This window comes from Lonchura striata, chromosome 6, assembly GCF_046129695.1.
Source record: "Lonchura striata isolate bLonStr1 chromosome 6, bLonStr1.mat, whole genome shotgun sequence".
Classification (NCBI taxonomy): Eukaryota; Metazoa; Chordata; class Aves; order Passeriformes; family Estrildidae; genus Lonchura; species Lonchura striata.
Genome location: NC_134608.1, coordinates 59,214,718 through 59,233,024, shown reverse-complemented (window position 1 = coordinate 59,233,024; position 18,307 = coordinate 59,214,718). Strand labels below are relative to the sequence as shown.

The 18,307-nt window shown below is 41.0% G+C and overlaps 1 long non-coding RNA gene across 1 annotated transcript; it reads right to left on the bottom strand.

Annotated features, from left to right (window-relative positions):
* Positions 1 to 462: 462 nt before the first annotated feature.
* Positions 463 to 13,197, bottom strand: LOC144246513 (uncharacterized). Its single transcript, XR_013340214.1, has 3 exons — positions 13,077 to 13,197; positions 1,085 to 1,191; positions 463 to 579 (listed from the first exon to the last, which is right to left on the bottom strand). It is a non-coding gene; the product is annotated as an uncharacterized LOC144246513 (long non-coding RNA).
* Positions 13,198 to 18,307: the final 5,110 nt, after the last annotated feature.

Genomic DNA, 18,307 nt, shown 5'->3' with positions numbered 1-18,307 from the left:
CCTGCAAGGTTGGTCAATCATTCCATGGTTCAAACCCAAAATCACAGCTGTTTGCAGCTGCCTGCCAGGGTCTCAAATGCTTCTGACCTGGGCCCAGAACCTCCAAAAATGTCTGAAACATTTTGAGTTCCAACAGGGACTGACTTCTACACTCCCCTGGCTCAATCCCACTTCTCAAGTGGAAACTGTACTCCACATCTTGCAAGCCCTGAACAGAGGGGAAGGGTGGGAAAGGGTGCCAGCTTCACTCTGCTTAACACAGCCCAGGTCACAGCTGAACAGCAGGAAGAAACTAGAACATACATTAAGATCCTACATTAGTACTACAGTACAAACACACATCCTTGCAAAACCTTCAAAAAAACACTATTTGAAATAAAGCTACAGTTCGTAATTAATATGAGCAGTTACATTAACAAAGACACATGGAAGGCAATGAAAAAATTCTGACAGACAAAAGACTGAGCAGCTTTTTCCTCTTGGGCATAGACTTTAATAAGAGAATCAGTCAATCATTCTTTGAAATTCTGCTATCAGGACAAACAGAACATGTCTCCAGGAAATTTAGGATGATGGAGTCTGGAAAACGAAAAAAAAAAAAAAAGATAATTTCCAAAGCATTCATATCTCCATCCAACATTTAACAGATGCCTTATAAGCCTTGAGCTGCAAGGACTGGAACGAGATGCTCTGTGCATTATTCTCTCACCTCCCCTGTTGAAATCCCTGCCTGTGTTAATACAGGTAACAGATTTTATGTTCTTACAATGACTCAAAGAGGTTTGAAACACAATGGTAGTTTTTGCAATGCATATCCAACCGAATGGGATTTCACACACACCTCAGAGAAAATTTTACTGCCTTAAGACAGAAGCAGTGTAGAATGTGGTTTAACAACAGTTAGTATTTGCTGATCATTAAAACATTCTGCCCCACCACAATAATCTCATCTTTTAGAGATATGTGGGCCCAGTGTCCTCACCAGTTTCAGTACCAGAAGTGGGCTGCCCACATGCCAATGAAAATTGTACAGAAAATGTTAACTACTAAATTATTCCTAGTCACATTATAAAGCACTGCTCACCTGCAGGCACGTTTTGGTGGTTTTTTATGGTCCAGCAGGTCGTCGTTGGACTCTAAAGGCAGTGAAGATTCCTGTGCAAGTCATCCTCAGACATACATTTGCCAAATCTTTCTTGCACATGCAAGAGAAAACAATGAGGTGTAAGAAGAGAAAAAAGCTTTCAATGTAGAATAGAAGGAAAAAAAAAACAGTAGATTTTTATGTAACAAGACTCCATGACATACTTCTAATTATATTTACTCAGAAAAAATGTAGGTATTTAGAGTGATAATAAAATTACCAAGGCAGTACATTGCAAAAAGCGTTTCCATAGCTATTGCAGTGTTCTTTCCCAAGATGAATTATTAACATTAATATGATTGCATTTTTGAAGTCAGGGATGTGGAATCATGAATTCACCACCAACAAGACAGAGATGCTGTGGACAGTTGCAAAGAACAGTCTTAAAATGGTTGCAAAAAAAGCAACAGCATCTTTCATCTTTTGCTTCCTATTAAGAAGAGGTATGCCTCACCCTCTCAAGGAGGAGAACAGCAGGATTTTATTTCTTTCTAATCCAGGTAGTTCAAATTCGCAATAAAAAATACCGTCACGAGTTATTTACAAGTGGGTTGCGCAGAATTTCCCTTGCCAAAATTATTCAGCAGATATGTAAATAATTTTGAAAAGCATCTGGCTTGGAGTTACCAGGTTTTGCACACGGATGTCACTTTATGCAAATTATCCCCTAAACACGTCAGTATGTTTCAAAATAAGCCAGAGCAATGGACAAACTGTTCTAACTCAACCAGTTGTGGCAGATGGCAGGATGCAGGATGTCTGGAGCCTGCCAGATCCATGGCTTCATCTGGAGAGGACAGCCTTGGGAGGCGTAGTACGTGACCACTACTGCCTTCCCCCCACCATCCTTTTCTCTTTACACCTTCTACATCCAAATCCAGAAAGTGTTAAAAAGATTAAGGTATGAAAAAAGGATATTCAGACCCAGCCAGGCAGTCCAGCTAAGGACAGGTAAATGCCTCAGCACAGACTTGCATACTTTCATCAGATGCTTTCCAAAAGAGACCAAGAGCATTTTTGAGGAAAAAAAAAAAAAAAGAAAAAAAAAAAAAGAAATTACAAAAACCAAGGTGGGTTTTCTTGTCTAAGATAATTTGCTTCTGGCAATCTGCTCTTTGGAGCCTCTTGAACATCAGCCTGGGGATTTTTTTTCTCCATAACTCCATCAAATTTCCTTTCTGAACTCTTAGTTTTGCACCTTATTGCATCCTGTAAAAGTAAATCTCACTGCTTAATTTACTACTTTAGAGGAAAACCAAAACAAAACATCCTCAAGAGCTTAAAATTTTTGTGGTGACAGTATTGCCCAGGAATTTCATATCAAAGCCCCAGGAAAAGCAGCACTGCCAAACAAAAATAATAAGCATCATAAATTAACACAGAATATCTCAGATGAGAAGGGTCTTACAAGGATCATCAAGCCCAGTTCCCTGCTGCTCTATGGGCTGCATAAAACTAAACCATAAGATTAAGAGAAGTCCAGACACTCTCTGAATTCTGGCAAAGCTTGGTTATGTTCCACATTTACACTGCACATCTATAGAGAACTACTTCAGCATGGCCTTGTGTAGAAGACAAAAAAACTCTAGATATTAACTCCAGAGGTAGATGTTTTGTAGCTAGAGCTGAAAAGTTTTGCTATTTTCCAATTTTAATTGTATTTTTTCCCACATGCTCTCAAATTATGCATATTTCTAAAACACGATGCCATAAGCGTCCAGCACAGAGCACTGACGCATTAAAAATAAACCTTTCCACACTTAAAAACTTTTAAGGACCCTTGCAATGCTTCTCATCCCATGACTCAATATATTGCAGTACAGATTAAAAATTATAGAATTAAGAGCAATATAAAGAAATTTTAAAAAAAATAAAATCAGTCAGCATTGAGTATTTATCTCCCAGTAGGATTTTTCAGTTTGCATCCCACACAGCTGGTGCCAACAGCACAAGAGGGAGTTGGGCAAGACAAAATTTTTCCAAGGACTTCTGTTCTTTGAAGTCAAGATAGCTATCATATTCTATGTTTTAATTCCTGCTTTTTGAATGTCTGGGAGCAGCCACTTCTGTTTGATTCAGAAATTGCCTTAAAGAAATGGGAAAAAAAATAGAAAAATAAAAAAGAAACTAATTTCATTGTAATGGAGAGCTGTGCTTTATTCTGATGACTTTCAACTTTTGATGCCTCTTTACTGCACACTGCACCCAACTGTCTGCATGGGGAGGTTTGAACTTGATATTACAGCATGTCTTAGGAAGGTCTTTTCTTTATTAATTAAAAAAGAGGAAGTTGTCCAAGTATTTTCAATATTTCTCCTGACTCTTCAGCAAATGCTCTAATATTTAATTACTTTTCATATTTATGTTTGCCTAATGGTGGTTTATGTGCATATAACAGCTCTACTCGAGGTCTTCTATCATGTTCCAGGAATGCACTGCTCAGATTTGGTCTAAGTAAAATCCAAATAACATTATCCAAATAACATTTCTCATGTAATAATTCTTGACTAGTCATGATGAATTATAAAAAGTCACAAACAAACTTAGCCTAGGAGATTGGTGTTAAATAGCAAAAATAACTGCACTTGTTGCCACATTTATTTTCACATGGCAAGGCAAAAGAAGTAGCTGGATGCTAAGTTAATGCACTGGCTGTTTCCCAACATCCTCTTGAACATCTGTTGTATCTTTCCCCTATAAAAATGGAAGTAGAATCAGCACTTCCATTGCCTCTTACATAGCAACTTAATCTGGCACAAAAATGGATTCCAGCAGACAGCCCCCATATCCTAATGCAGCCAACATTCTTATTTCTCTTTTTAAACCAATCAGAAAGATAAATCTAATATTTCCAAGAACTAGAATATTTTATAAGTTTCTGTAAAACTTACAGAATCAATAGGTCAATAGGATATGCAACAGTTAGTAAATTATCTTCTGATACTACAGTAGCAGCAACAAAATGAAGGAATTATGAAATTAATTGCTTTGTTTGAACAGCACTCCACTGGAGTCCTGTTTTACCCAGTAATCTAACAAAATACTATTTGTACAAAGGCATTGTTTAAAAAAACCCAGAAGTTTTGTTCAGTTTAGAATTTAACAGACTGTACAGCATCAAGGGATGAAATTGAGTAAGAGGGGATGACTGAAATAACATAAATCTATTTCTTTCAGACAATATTAAAACTTCATATGTATCCCTTAGAGCCATATAAATAATGCATATATGCTGAGGAGCCCTTTAATCTATGAACAGTTTATCAAAGTCACCAAGTTTTAACAGAGTAAAAACCTTTCCATAGAACGAGGGCTTCTCAATCTGCCTTTCCTACATATTATACCTATTACATAGGAAACATGAGATGTTCTGCAACACATTTTACATTCTAATTAATTTCAACTGTATTCACCTCAAGCATTTTGGAAAGCGAGCTCACTTGCAGTCTCCTGGAAAACCTTTTTAGAGATATGCAAAATTTCTCAAAACCCGAGTGTTAGGCTAATCCAATAAAACGCCCAAAGCAACCCAGCTATTCAAAAATGTTTCATGTTGAAAATTCCACCTTGCTGATAAATAGCTTCATGTCAACTTGACTCATGTCAATAATCCACAGCATTATGCAGGAAATAGTTTAAAAGTTCCAGGGTTTTTATAAACTCCAAAGAAAACCATGCATTAGTATTAGAACAAAATGTTTGCTTTCATTTTTCAGCTTCTTTTCCCAGTTCCCTCTGGGTGGGATAAAAATATTTCAAGCCAAGCTGCAGTTAGTTACTAATATAACTGTGCATACCAAAGAAAAACAGATTCATTAAAATACATCTAGCTGTAGAGATCCTCCACAAAGCAAACACCTTTCACCAGTCATAAAGAGCTGACTGCAAAATGAAAGCAGAGCAGCATTACACAAACTTTATCTTCAGCTGAAATTCAAATTATCAGTTCCATACTCTTCTAGTATGGAACACTTTTTAATTCTATTATTGATCCTGCTTTCTTTCTGTTGTTGAATACTCACACTAGAACCATGGACATAAACTGAAAATTTTGCAAAAAAACTTAGAAGCATAAAACTAGAGTTTTATCTGGAAGTGAAAGAACAGCACACTACCTACAAGCCAGTAAAGGCTTTATTAGCCCATCTCAGCTCCACTTAGTACACTCGTTCAGCTTTCAGGATTATTCCCAATAGGCTAAAATCCTGACAGTATTAGTCAGAAAAATTAAATTAGTCTTTACCAAATCACTTTGATATAAGTTATTCCCAGGCTTATTAGATCAATCCTGAACCATTAAAATGCTTTAGTACTGACTGGGAAAGAGTGAGACAATTCACAATTGATTTCCATGCAAGCTAAATTAAATTACATGGAGTTATATGTCTAGTTCAAAAAGGGCAACAACAAGTCAATGCTGTGTGCTTTTTAAAGAAAAAAAAACTCTCTAATCTCCACTTCCTACAACAGTCTTTTCCTGTTTCCATAGAGAAAAATCCAACTAATACAGGCATCTAGGTGCCATGATAGTAGTTTGCAGAGATTTTTTTTCTATTTTATTTATGGGAAGCATTTAGCGAAAAAAAATAAGGTTTTTGACCTTCCTTTCCAGAGTCACCTAAAAAGATAAGACTCTATCTTGGGCCTTTTAATTCTGAATGTAAGACTTCATCTGTGGCCATTTCAACTTTATTTGGGCCACGTACAATTTACATGCAATCTTCTGATTAATATTGCTTTTTCATTGTAAGATTCCATGGCATTTTCCAGCAGCTGTGTGCTTGGCTGCCTTTGGATTTGTCACTCTTGAAAGTATCCCCTGACAGTTCCTCAGAGCTGAATGCCAAAATATGACCTAACAATCCCCAAATACCACATTAGCTGCCCCTAATGGGGATCCCCAGAGCTCCATCCTTGGTCCTGTGCTCTGCAACATCCTGAATGACTTGGACACAGGATTTTGGGAGACACTAAGTGAGGAGCTGATAAAACATTGGGAGGAATTGTTGTCTCCCTTGAGCCAGAGGAGTCCTGCATAGAGACCTTGATAAACCAGAGGCCTGGGCAATCACCACTGCATGAATTTTAACAGGGACAAGTGCTGGCTTCAGCACCTGGGATGGGGCAACCCTGGATGTACAGACAGACTGGGGAATGAGAGGCTGGAAAGCAGAGCCAGGAAAAGGGTTCTTGGTAAGCTGAATATGAGCCAGCAGTGCCCTGGAGCCAGAATGGACATCCCTGTCCTGGGGACATCAGGCACAGCATCTCCAGCTGGGCAAGAGAGGGATTGTCCCACTCTGCCCTGAGCTGGGGCAGCCCCACCTTGAGTGCTGGGGGCAGTTTTGGGTGCCAGGATGGAAAAAAAGATATAAAGGTATTGGGGAACACCCAGAGGAGCCTTGAGAATGGGGATGGTTTTGGAGGGGAAGCCGTGTGAGGAGCTGCTGAGGACACTGGGTCTGCTCATCCTGGAGGAGACTGAGGCTGGAGCTCACCGCAGTTACAACTTCCTCGTAAGTGGGAGGAGGGACAGGCGTTGATCTCTGCCTTGTAGTGACAGTGACAGGACCCAAGGGAATGGCCTGAAGTTGTGTCACAGGAGGTTTAGGTTGGATATCAGGAAAAGGTTCTTTGCCCAGAGGGTGGCTGGGCACTGGAACAGGATCCACAGGACAGTGGTCACAGCACCAAGCGTGACAGAGCTCAGGGTTTGGACACTGCTCTCAGGCACAGGGTGTGACTCCTGAGGTGTCCTGTGCAGGGCCAGGACTTTCTCTTTGGAGATACTTGTAGGTCCCTTCCAACTCAGAATATTCTGTGACAATAAAAATTTTGTGAGAATATGGCTTTTTTAGACAGCCGTATCTTTCTACGTTTAGTGCTACTCAGTTTGTTGTCCCTTGTTACATTATAAGTCAGGAAGAAGAAGCAGTAGTAACTTTTTAATATAAACTATAAAAGACCACCCCTGTGCATATTTTAGTCATCATGCCCTTTTGAAACTCACTAATGGTTAACCACAGAAAAATACTGCAGAACATTAAATGCTAATAGAAACTCATGTCCATCTCTCCATGGATAAATTTACCTGACCACACAGAAATCCCTTAACAAGCTTTTCTTTGCACAAAAAGACACAAAGTAGTTATTTCATATTTTTGTATCAGATTACAAAAAGCTTCACTTCAGGAGAATCAATATAGCACTGGAAGTTGGGCTTCAGGCATTGTTCATCAAGACACACAAAACTAACCAAAAATCAGGTCCTAAGCTGGGAAGTCAGAGAAAGAACATATATACAAACTATTCCAATGCCAAAACAATTACTTGCCATCTAACATGTGCTACGCAATTCGCCCAAATACCCAAACACACTTCCAGATCCAGTTTTCCATCAAATCATTTCTAGCTCTACAGCAACCTGCTCCGAGCAGAACACAGCAGAACTTCTAAAATCCAATGGACAAGGTCACAAGGTGTTTGATGAACTGCTGTTGGTTGGCATGAGGACAGTAGAAAGTCTGCTGACCAGCAAAAATCAGGAAACGAGAATGAGAATGCTGTGGGAGCACCGTGTCTCCAACTCTGTCATCACCAAGAGCCTCCAAGAGCCCAGTAAAAATATGGGCATACGACAAGGGCAGAAAGGAAACACACACTGTACCAGCAAGGCAATTCTTCCTAGTTTTTAGCAGCTCAAAAATTTAACAGAACAAAGCAGCCTTGGAGACAGAATTTTCACAAGAGATAATGTGGACTGCATGTTACACTAATTACAAAGCTGTTATTAGTAGTGGAGAAATAATCTGCCAGCTGGACAGCCTAAGCCCACAATAAAGTGCAACGTGGGAAAGAGTCAGCTTTAGAGGCACATGGGACAGGGAAAACATAGCTTCTGTTCTGGAATGGTGCAACACACTCCTGGCAATTAAACTGCCTGCTGCTAGAGAAAACATTCAGCAATGCATCTGAAAAAAAAAAAAAAAAAAAAGAAACAGAAAAAAAATATATATCCTTTCCCACAGAGATTCACAGGTGCTATGTGAGTTGTTCAATATAAGGATTTTCAGACTGTCTTAGCATGTGATTCCTCTGAGCAGATTAATTTGATACTAGATTTTTTTGTTGTCTGGAATCTTCTTAAGTCAAAATCCATACCCAATGCACTGCTTTTCTCAGTCCCAAAAATGGATTTGTTCTAGTTCTCTTAATAGTCAAGTACAGAAGCAAACCTTGTGGTTTCCCCTTTATAAGCAAAGTAGGGTTTAGAGGAAATGAGTCAAGAAGCTCAGGCTTTAGCTGTAACCTATGTGATACCCCATAAGTGTCATCTGGAGAGGAATCAGAGATGCATCACAAGATGAAAAAGTGAATTTTTAGCATGGCAGGAATAATTATGTGTCTTAGAATACATTATGCCTCAAATACACTGTATGTATCTGTACATGAAGAAAATTCCTATTACACTGTCATCTTTCTAATGCCTGAAACCAAATCATAAGGTCAATAGTTGTGAAACAGATCAAACCCAATTAGGCTCCCTGCAGGTGGTCATTTTCCCTGCATTAAACATTGCAATGTACAAGAAATAGTCTAGTAAATAAAGATGCTTGGAGACTAAATCTCCTAAGAGCACATCTGTCTAGTTGCTTTTACCCCAACTCCCTTAGGTAAAAAATCACTTGTCACACTATATCTGTCTTTTAAAGTAAATATACTTCTATTTTATCTGCTAAAAGTGTTTCTGACCTACAGTTAGTAGACTCTTAGCACTTTCCTCTGCTCTTTCTCCTTTCAGCACAGCACTAGTAACTCCATAATAACAGCTGCTTCAGTGGCAGGGACTGTAAATGATCTCTTTGCCAACAGAAGTCTAAGGTTTATAGAAAGAACATATTCCACAAAGCTTTTATTTAAAGCATTTGCGTGGAAATAACCTTGCACTAAAGACTGGACAAAAGACAGAGAAACTCCACAAGTTGTTAAGAGTAAGAAGTGAAGGGAACATCTTGCAATGCTTTGATTTCTATTTACAATGCAAGGGGCTTGAAGCAAATAGTGCAACTGAGATGGTCAATTAAGAGTGCTGCGATTGTTCTTCTACTGTAAGACCCCCTCAACCTTGCAAAAGACAGAAAATCATTACAAAATCATGAATGCTTCAGTGCCTATGCAGCTATCCTTTGGAGAAGAAAAACCTTATTTTTATCAAAATACAGATACGACTAGAGTAATTTTATCTTCTGGTTTCCAAGGAGACAAGTGACCTCTATAGACTTCTCTTAACAAGTGTATCAAAGTCATATCAAAGCAAGTAAAGCCATGAAAGCCATAAGAGAGTAGCTCAATGCAGAGAAAATCTGCTGAAGTTTAACAGCTTGGGTAGTTTGCCAGCACAGCTCCGCCACTGGTGTCACTTCCCAAGATTCTTTTTAACAGAGCATTCTCTGTAACAGGTATTACCAACCTTTACTTCAAGGCAAAATAACAGGCAGGAAAAGCTCCAGCATGGCAGCACAGACAGCAACCAACAGCAGGGGCAATAATCTAGCTTTAGCACTCATGGGGCACACCTTCCTGAGACCCAAAATCCATCCTTTCACAGCCCGTCAGCAACGCCTTGAAGCCAGCATTTATGTTGGATCAGCAGTTCTCTATTTTAGTTTTCTGGATTCTCTGGAGGATTCTGCTTTCTTCCTCAGCCAAGCTCAGGAAACCTACTGGAGCCCACAGGATTGTATAATCACATTTTCAATGCCTTCCTAATCTACAAAAAGCAGATTTGTTTTGGCAAAGTGCACGGTTAAAGAGATTCACTGTCTTTCCCCATGTCTCTATTGTCACTCACACGTTCTCAACACACTAGGGAAACATTGAAGCAGCTTTTTCTTGGAGAAAGTGTTTCAAGCTTCTCCAGTTAATGAAGTTAAAGTTACTCCATCCATCCCCAAGTCAGAATCTGTGGTATTGATGATTCCCAGATTGTAGAAAGTCTCTGTCTCTCAGCCCCCTGCCAAAGCAGAAGCCATAATTGGTCTGTGCTGGTTTCCAGGTTGTTTATTCTGTTTATCTCTACCATGTTCTGCTGCCCTGCCCAGCTCTGTCCTGCAGGGCAGCATGTGGGGCTCTGCCCTCAGTGGGATGTGACAAACATTAAATACCAGAAACTCCCTGGGCTGGATTTACAAGAACGTGCCAATATCTGTCACCTACGTTGGACAGTGTGTCCCCAGCCTGAACCAACAGAAAAATGCCAACACCACAGTGAAACATGGAGGGCATGAAGAAGGAGAAAAAGGACAAGGCACACCCAATTTCCTCCATCTTGTCCCCTTTGGACCCCTCATCTAGAATCCTAAAATTCTACTTTTGCACCTGTGCCACACTTAATTATTACTGATATCAAACACTCAGAGCTTGTAATTGATCCTGTAAGATTGCAAACTCTTTTCCATGGCCAGAGATCACAGCCAGTGTCTCTGGGGGCTCTGTCCAGGGGGGTTCCTGACCCCTGCCAGGGTCCCAGGGCAGCCAGGGCAGCCAGAGGGAAGCCCTGGACTCCACACCCAAGTACTTGCACATGTTTTGTGTAGCTCACCCCCATTTTCCTGCTGGTGTTCCTCCATGAATTCACTTCAGGCAGAGTGCTGCAGAGCTGTCATGGCGATGCTGCAGGACTCTGGGGTGCTGCTGGGAGCAAAGAGCATGCCTGGGGAAACTTATGGCTAATTTCAATCTGTCCTGATCTAGCTCAGCTGACAGCAACAAAAGGAAATGAAAAAAACCCCAAAAACATTAAAATATATGAAAACCCTAGACAGCAGTTCTACACTGTAATTGTGCAGCAGATTAATGGGTTCTCTGTGGTAATTCCAAGATCAGCTTTAGAGCCCTTTATTACTCATGAGGTAGGGCTGGGAAAGTGCCCCTGAGAGATTCACAACTGTTGGTGGCACGTTCCTGCATCCTAAGCATCTACCTGGGCACAGGCTAACCAAAAAGTCAGGAAAAGCGATGAGGAAAAGTTTTGATTCAGGAGACAGAAAAAAAAAAAAATCAGGTGGAAGAAACTGTTATTTTAGACCTGACTAATGAAGCGTTTGAGAATATAAATGTGTGAAGGTGTTTTGAGTGAGATCATGAGAGACAGCACCAATGATTCTGCAGAAAATAAGAAGTGAGAAAAGCTGAACAGGAGCAAGACAACTCACAGCTCTAGGTCAAACTCACAGGTGCATCAGATGAAGCACAACGCTGACAAACACGGGAGGAAGAAACATTGCCATGTAATGCCAGAATTGGGGGCTGCAGTGTGAAATGGATTTGTGGAAAGACACAAATAGCAATAAGAAACATAAAAAACTAGACCTAGACAAATACAAGTCCAGGATTTCTCCAATAAGACAAATTGCAAATGCAAAACTCCCCAGACACTTTCAATACCTGTTTTGCTTAATCTTCAAAGAAGACCAAGAGACCAGATATTGAGCACAGCTGGTTATAAGAGATAATAGAATAAGGAAAAGAGTTTGAAATAAAACCAGCAAAATCCCAACACCACAGAATACACAATGATAAGGGCATCTTGCTGGAGGATTGATCTAGTGGTTCTATTCCCCTTGATCCTGCAGCTGAAAAAACACAGAAAGAAGAGAAAGTAACAGAAGAAAACCCACAAGCAAGGGCCTGGTGAATGCTCAGATACAGGGCTTTAATCCACTACCAACTCAACAGCAGAACTGTCACTCAGGTTTTTTATTCACTGCTGTCATGGTTTGACACTGGCACAATGCCAGTGCCCCCATGAAAATGTGATCCCTACCTGGAATGCTGTGAAGTGGAATCTAGAATAGAGCAAAGCAGGCCCAAGCTTGATAACAGGAAAAAAACTTTATTAAACTACCACTACAAAAGAAAAGAGAAAACTAAAGAAGGAAAAAAAAAAACCACAAAGATCCAAATGAAAACCTTGCAAAACATTCCTCCCCCCACCACCCAACTCCAACAAACCACAGTGAGACACAATCTGGACCCCAATCAGGTTTCCACACTCCAAACAACCGATACTCAGTCCATCGAGGGAACAGAGTCTCTCCTGTGCCACAGACCCCCCAAGAAACACAGCTTCACATCCTGTGTTTCCATGTCACACATGGCACCGCCTGGAGAAAAAGTTTGCCATGGTGACCCTTCTCCTTTCCATGCACAATGCTCTCACCACCAATGCATGGATGGACAGACTGCTTTTAGGATTTTCCTTTCAAGGATGCCCTGCCAAGAGGGGAGAAAACAACAGTTCAGTTTTTCATTGTTTGGGACCACAGTCCCCCCCCATTTTCCCCTGGGGCCGAGGGCTCAAGAACAGAGATCTTCTTCTCTTCTCTTTCCTTTCCAGGGCAAGGGGGTGCCACCACAAACCCCCTAACCTTTTCTCTGTTCACTCCACTTTTGTCTTTTTCTCAGCTGAAGCAGGTCTCTTGACTCACTGGCATCCTCCCAAAACACAGTCCCTCTTGACGGAGAAGATTTGGTTCAGGTTGTGGCTAACACGGAAAAGTCCAGTCAAAAGCCACTCCTTGTCCCCCTCCCATCCAGAATTCCTCCTTCCAACATCCCATCCCAGGGTCCAAGGTGTCCCTCTTCCTCTCTTTCAAACCGAGGAGGGGAAAGGAAAATTCACAAAGCTTTCATTTCTCAAGGAAGGGTTAAAAGTCCGAACTCCCAGGATGGCTCGATGCCCGGACATCCAGCACCTCCCACACAACTGGGCACCTTGCAGCTCCCCCGGCTCCTCCTTCCTTGCGGCTTTCTCTCTCCCTCTCGGGAGAGGAACTCTGGGGGGGGAAATGGAGACATCCCAGATTTCTTCCACCCTTCCATCTGCAGGGCCCAGCCCGGTTCCAGTCCTTCCACCACCCTTGGAGCATACCTTTCTCAGGCCATGGGGCTTCCCCTTCCCCACCCAGCTCGTTGCTGGGCAGGGGAGGTTTGCACTGCACGCTGACTGGAACCAAAGAGAGCGAGTTCCCCTGGGAATTCTGCTTTCAACCCTCTGTGTTCTCAGAGGCGTGTCTACTTTCAATTGGTCAATATCTAAATTGACCTCTTCCTTCCGGGAAAAATTATCTTTCCGTGTCAAACCACGACAACTGCTATTGGTGATGAGTTTTACAGGCAACCAGCTGTAACCCAGGCTTCTTTCTCCTACAGATTTCTACATTTTCACACCTTTTGTTGCCATATACATACTGCTCTTTCACATTCTACCCCTTGACCAGTCAGGCATGTCTTACACTCATTTGGTTTGTAATTCTCTCCTTGTTTGCATAAAGGATGGTCCTTCACTTTGTGGGAAAATATGGGACAAATAGAAAATGGGACAAATAGAATAAGTACTCAGAGAAACTTATTTTTAGAGAAAAAGTGCTGAAGTTACCGCTTTTGTTCTTCTCTGTCTCAGAGGTTCTCAGAAATTAGTGTAGCTCATTCTTAGAGCATCTCCCCAGTGCTGCAAGCTCTCATTACAGGGATAGAAAAGAAAATGAATCAGAAATCAAGTGCTGAGCATTCACAGTGCCCTGTGCTTGCTCCTCCTTCTCCTTGGAAGCACAGCCTCACCTAATTACACTCCCAGCTGTGTAGTACAGTGTGACACAGGCGTGCAGCATCCTTTCAGAAGCAAGGTGGGAAACACAGACCTCTCACACAGGGAGCTCTGTGACAGGGTGTCTGCCAGAATTCCTGTGCTGATAAGCATTTGATGATACTGAAGGCTGCATAAATAGACAGAGAGATGAAGGTAGATAAGAAAAGACGTGACAGAGATTGACAAACACATTTTGGGGTACAAGTCTTACAGCGCAGTCAGCAAAAAGCCCAAGGCAAAGTAGTATTTTATTAAAGTAAATCACAAAGCATGGAGAAAGGCTAAGCAGGCTTATCAAACCTTCTCTTTTCATCACAAATAAAAAAATCTATATAAAAAAAAAAAAGACTGCTCCTTGCAATTTAAAGAAAGGTCTGGCTATTATGAACCTTAGCCATGGAATTCTCACTGAAACTGCTGTTTTTACAAAAGGTCTTCTCTCTCCCACTGGCAAACAACAAAGCTTCAGACTGTGTTCAAAAGTCCTCAGCTAAAAGCAAAGTAACATGTTCAAAACCACAAGTATGTCAAAGAGCTAGAAATAAAAAAGCTGCAGTATAATTTGGTTGAGTGCATGAGTTTCATTTTTTTACTACAATCAAAGCTCTTCAAGTCTGTGCCCTTTGTGATTTATCGATAAAAAGGTGAGTAATATTTGCTGTTGTTCAATCTTAATTTGAGGGAAGTAAAGGATCTACTTTACCTGCCATCATGTAAATTTATTATGGAATTCGCTATTTTACCTCTAATTCATCATAGGAGAGCACAGGATCCCTGCAGCAGAGAGTCTTCCAGTGACTCCCAGCTGCTGGGTGGAAGCACTTAACTTAACATCACAGAACATCATTGTCTTCGACCACCAGCCTGCTGATCTTTCAAGGCAGCAGGATGCTGGCAAGGCCTCAGCACTCAGAACATCTGGAGCACTCCAGCAATCTTAGGTGTTGCCAGCCTTCTCTTACTCTTCTCCTCATACTTTTTGGAAAAAGAGTTTAAAGCTGACAGTAAATGCATGCACGCAGTTAGCCTTGCTATAAAACATTTCCTGAAATCTCTTAAGAAAGCAAATATAAACCAACAGTTTTCGTTAATTTCTGATGAGATTTCATTCAGCCTAAAAACTCAAGATCTTAAATATGATGCTGTAAATTTAAGACCTGAAAACTGTTTTTTCCATTCCTGATGTTGTACTAGCAAACTGTGTTTACAGATTCATTCTAATCTGGGTTTTCTGCTCCCAATCTACTCTGACATCAGCCTTCCAACCTAAATTCTGCTATTTACAGGTAGGATATTGCATTAAATTCATGGTGATTCCTTTGTAAAATTGATAAACTTGATTTTTTTCCAAGAGAGAATATATTTTATAAGTACCCATCATCAAAAGGAATAAATATTTAAAAAATTCTACCATTCAAAAGGTTGAAAAAACACACTTTGGCAGCTGCCAAGCTGAGAAGCACTGGAATGCATCAGAGAAAATGTGCTTGGACTGCATTTAATCTATCTGAAGAATCATGTGTACAGCTTTTTTGATAGTCTCATGGTGAGGAAGGCTTCACCACACACATCCGTGCTGGCTCCCCTGTATAGGAGCCAGGCTTTCCAAGAGATCTGCTGCCATGGAGAGATCATAGCAAGTTGACACATTTTTCAAGAGAGCACAGCACACAAAGTACTCCCTGTGCTTCTCCTGGAGTGAGGCTTTCCTTGGAAAAATCTAGCCCAAAGGGGGGTGGTTTGAGCCTTTCTCCTTACACCCTGAAAATGTGACGCAATTGCACAGAGAACACTGCTAGTGCTCTTAGTGAATAGGACAGCTTTCTGTGGAAGAATAGCCATCTCTGAGAGTGAAAATGTGTGGATGTGTACTAAACTGGTTATGAAAATTCATTATTTCAACAGGCTTTCCAATCAAAATTTTACTTATGATTTCTCCTGCACAGGTATAAATTCTATTTATCTACCAAAGTAAACACAGCAGAGAAATTAACAGTTATCTATTTCTAGGCTAGATGTGTCAAGCAGAAAGTCTGAAGCCCAGAAAACGGAATAAAGAACTAGATTCAGTAATCCATACTGGCTGGAGGTTGGGAAGAAGAGAAGGTGGACTAAATAGTACTAAGGATCACCATAGGAAGGCTTATAAACCTACAACTGGTTTTGGATTAGACCTCTATTTTGGACAAAAATTACTTGACTGGCTACCTAGAGAATCAGGCTGGTATCACTTGGCTAGGTTTATTACTTGGAATAAGGAGGCTCAGACTGTGAGCAGGGATCAGGAAGGCAGGGGCTAAAGCCTAAGATGATGCTTGATTCTAGTGATGATAAATGAGAAAAAAGCTCTCTTTATATAGGAATTCAGAGCATATTTAATCTGGACTCTGCTCCAGCTGGACATCTTACAGATGTCTTCTAAAATGTAACTCAAATTTCTTAGTTTCAACCTGAGGATGAATTCAGATGTATCTTTTTTATCTCATACAATTATGGAGTAAGCACAACTTAATGATTTATTAATGATTTATAATTTAAATGGGAAGTGCAAGTCACATGGCCAGGGATACATTAAGAGATGAGGGAGAAAATCCACAGGACTAAATCTTAAAAGAGTTTCTAGCATGGGAAGACAAATAACAGCCCAATGGTGACAGCTGAGACTGTAGTCAGGGATGGCTCAAGAAAGGAGAACTCATGAAGCTGAAGCAGGCATTAAATCATAAAAGACAAGCAAAACCACAGGTAAAAGTATGATAAAAATATATAAGTAAGGTAGAAGCTATGCCTAAAATGTGACTTGTACCTGCCACATTTTAGCTCTGTGGCTCTTAAAAAAATCCAGCAGGCACTTGAAACCCTGCAGAATGGACTGTGCCTTCCTATCCTGTCCATAGCACTTACTTCATCCCTGCAAACCCTTCAAGACTCAGCCCTACTCTCAGGCTGGCAGATGCTCCTGAAATGAGAGCTGGAGGAAGCAGGGCTAAATGAGCTGTCACTGCAATTCAGGCAAGTACCAGCCAGCCCTACAACTGCACTGGGAGGCAGCTTCCAGGAGAGCAGAGAAGCAGCAGTGAGATGGGTGCTGCAGGCTGAGAGCCTCCCAGGTGACCTGGTGGACAGAAGTGTAGACAAGCAAGTCCCCCCGCCAGGCTGAAAGGTGGAATTTAGGTTAAGGACAGAGTTTGGAAAAGGAGAGCATATGCAGCTGAGTGATGGAGCTTGACACGCTCACGCAGCTAAAATGAGAGCTTGAGGGAGCAGGAAGCAATGTCATGTCACTCCTAAAGCTGGCATGAGACTCGTGGGTGCAGCTGGGCTGTGGCTGGGCAGGTACAGGGAAACCCTAGAGGTGGAAACAGCCATGGACCGTCAAAGGTGGGAAATAAGGACACAGGACTGAAACCACAGAAGAATTACTACTCCTGCTACAGCAAGCACAGAGCCTCTGGCAATAATCCAGAGAGGTTAGGCTGGTTTAAAGTTAGGAAGGCAGAGCTGGAAAGCTGAAATTGATGGTGACTGTTTAAAACCTCACATGGAAAAAAATGAAGACTGGAGGGAGGAGAGGGGATTTATCTATCATTCTGTTTAAGACAGATACCAATTTATAGCAGCAAAAAAAGGGCTGTATTAGACATAAGAGCCCCCAGAAGGCTGCTATTGCTCTTTGAGTGCTGAGCACAGACAATTTAGTTTGTACTTGTCCAACAGCATAGGCTCTGCCTTCTCAAAAATCAAGTACAATGGGAAAGGTCTAAAGGCCTGACAGAAATATCTGCTATCAAAGACTAAACTTAAGACTCAAGTAATGCTCCACACAAATATCACACAAAACCAGTGCTTCTAAAAGAGCTAGTAATCACCAGCAGTCTCCAACAAAGTACTTTTCTTTTTACCAGCTAAGAGAGGTCTTTGTACATCATAAGCAGTGCAGATGGTGGAAAATCATTGGCTTCAGCTTTCAAGTACTACCTCTCTGGAATTTTTAAGCATCTCTTGAAAGGCAGACCTTGTGAGGTTGAAGTAGTTACGGGCTTGGACTAAGAAGAAAGAAGGGAACTGCTTGCCTTGGAAAGGAAAACCCCTCTGTTCTCTCCCACAACAGCTTTGAACCATTTTCATTTTAGACAGGGGACACTGTTAAAGGATGTCTGGCATTAGGATCTGCAGGTGGTTACACAACACCAGAGCTGTCTGTAATCTTGGGGTTCTGAGAACTCATGAAGATGATTGATGCATGCTTTTGTTCAGCTAGAGACTGAAGAGTAAATTACCTTCAATCTGGCTAAAATTAGGTTAGTCATGGTTACCTCTCTCATGATTTAGTAAGGTTAACAATAAGCAAACATACAGTAATAGCCAGCTGTTCTCTGAAAATGCAGACTTTTTTGTGCTTTGCAATGAGAAAAAAAAATCATGGCGTTTGTAGCACCTTATATATCAGGAAGTAAATTTCTACAATTATTCATGGAGAAAAAGAAGGAATTACAGAATTTCCTTAAAAAGAA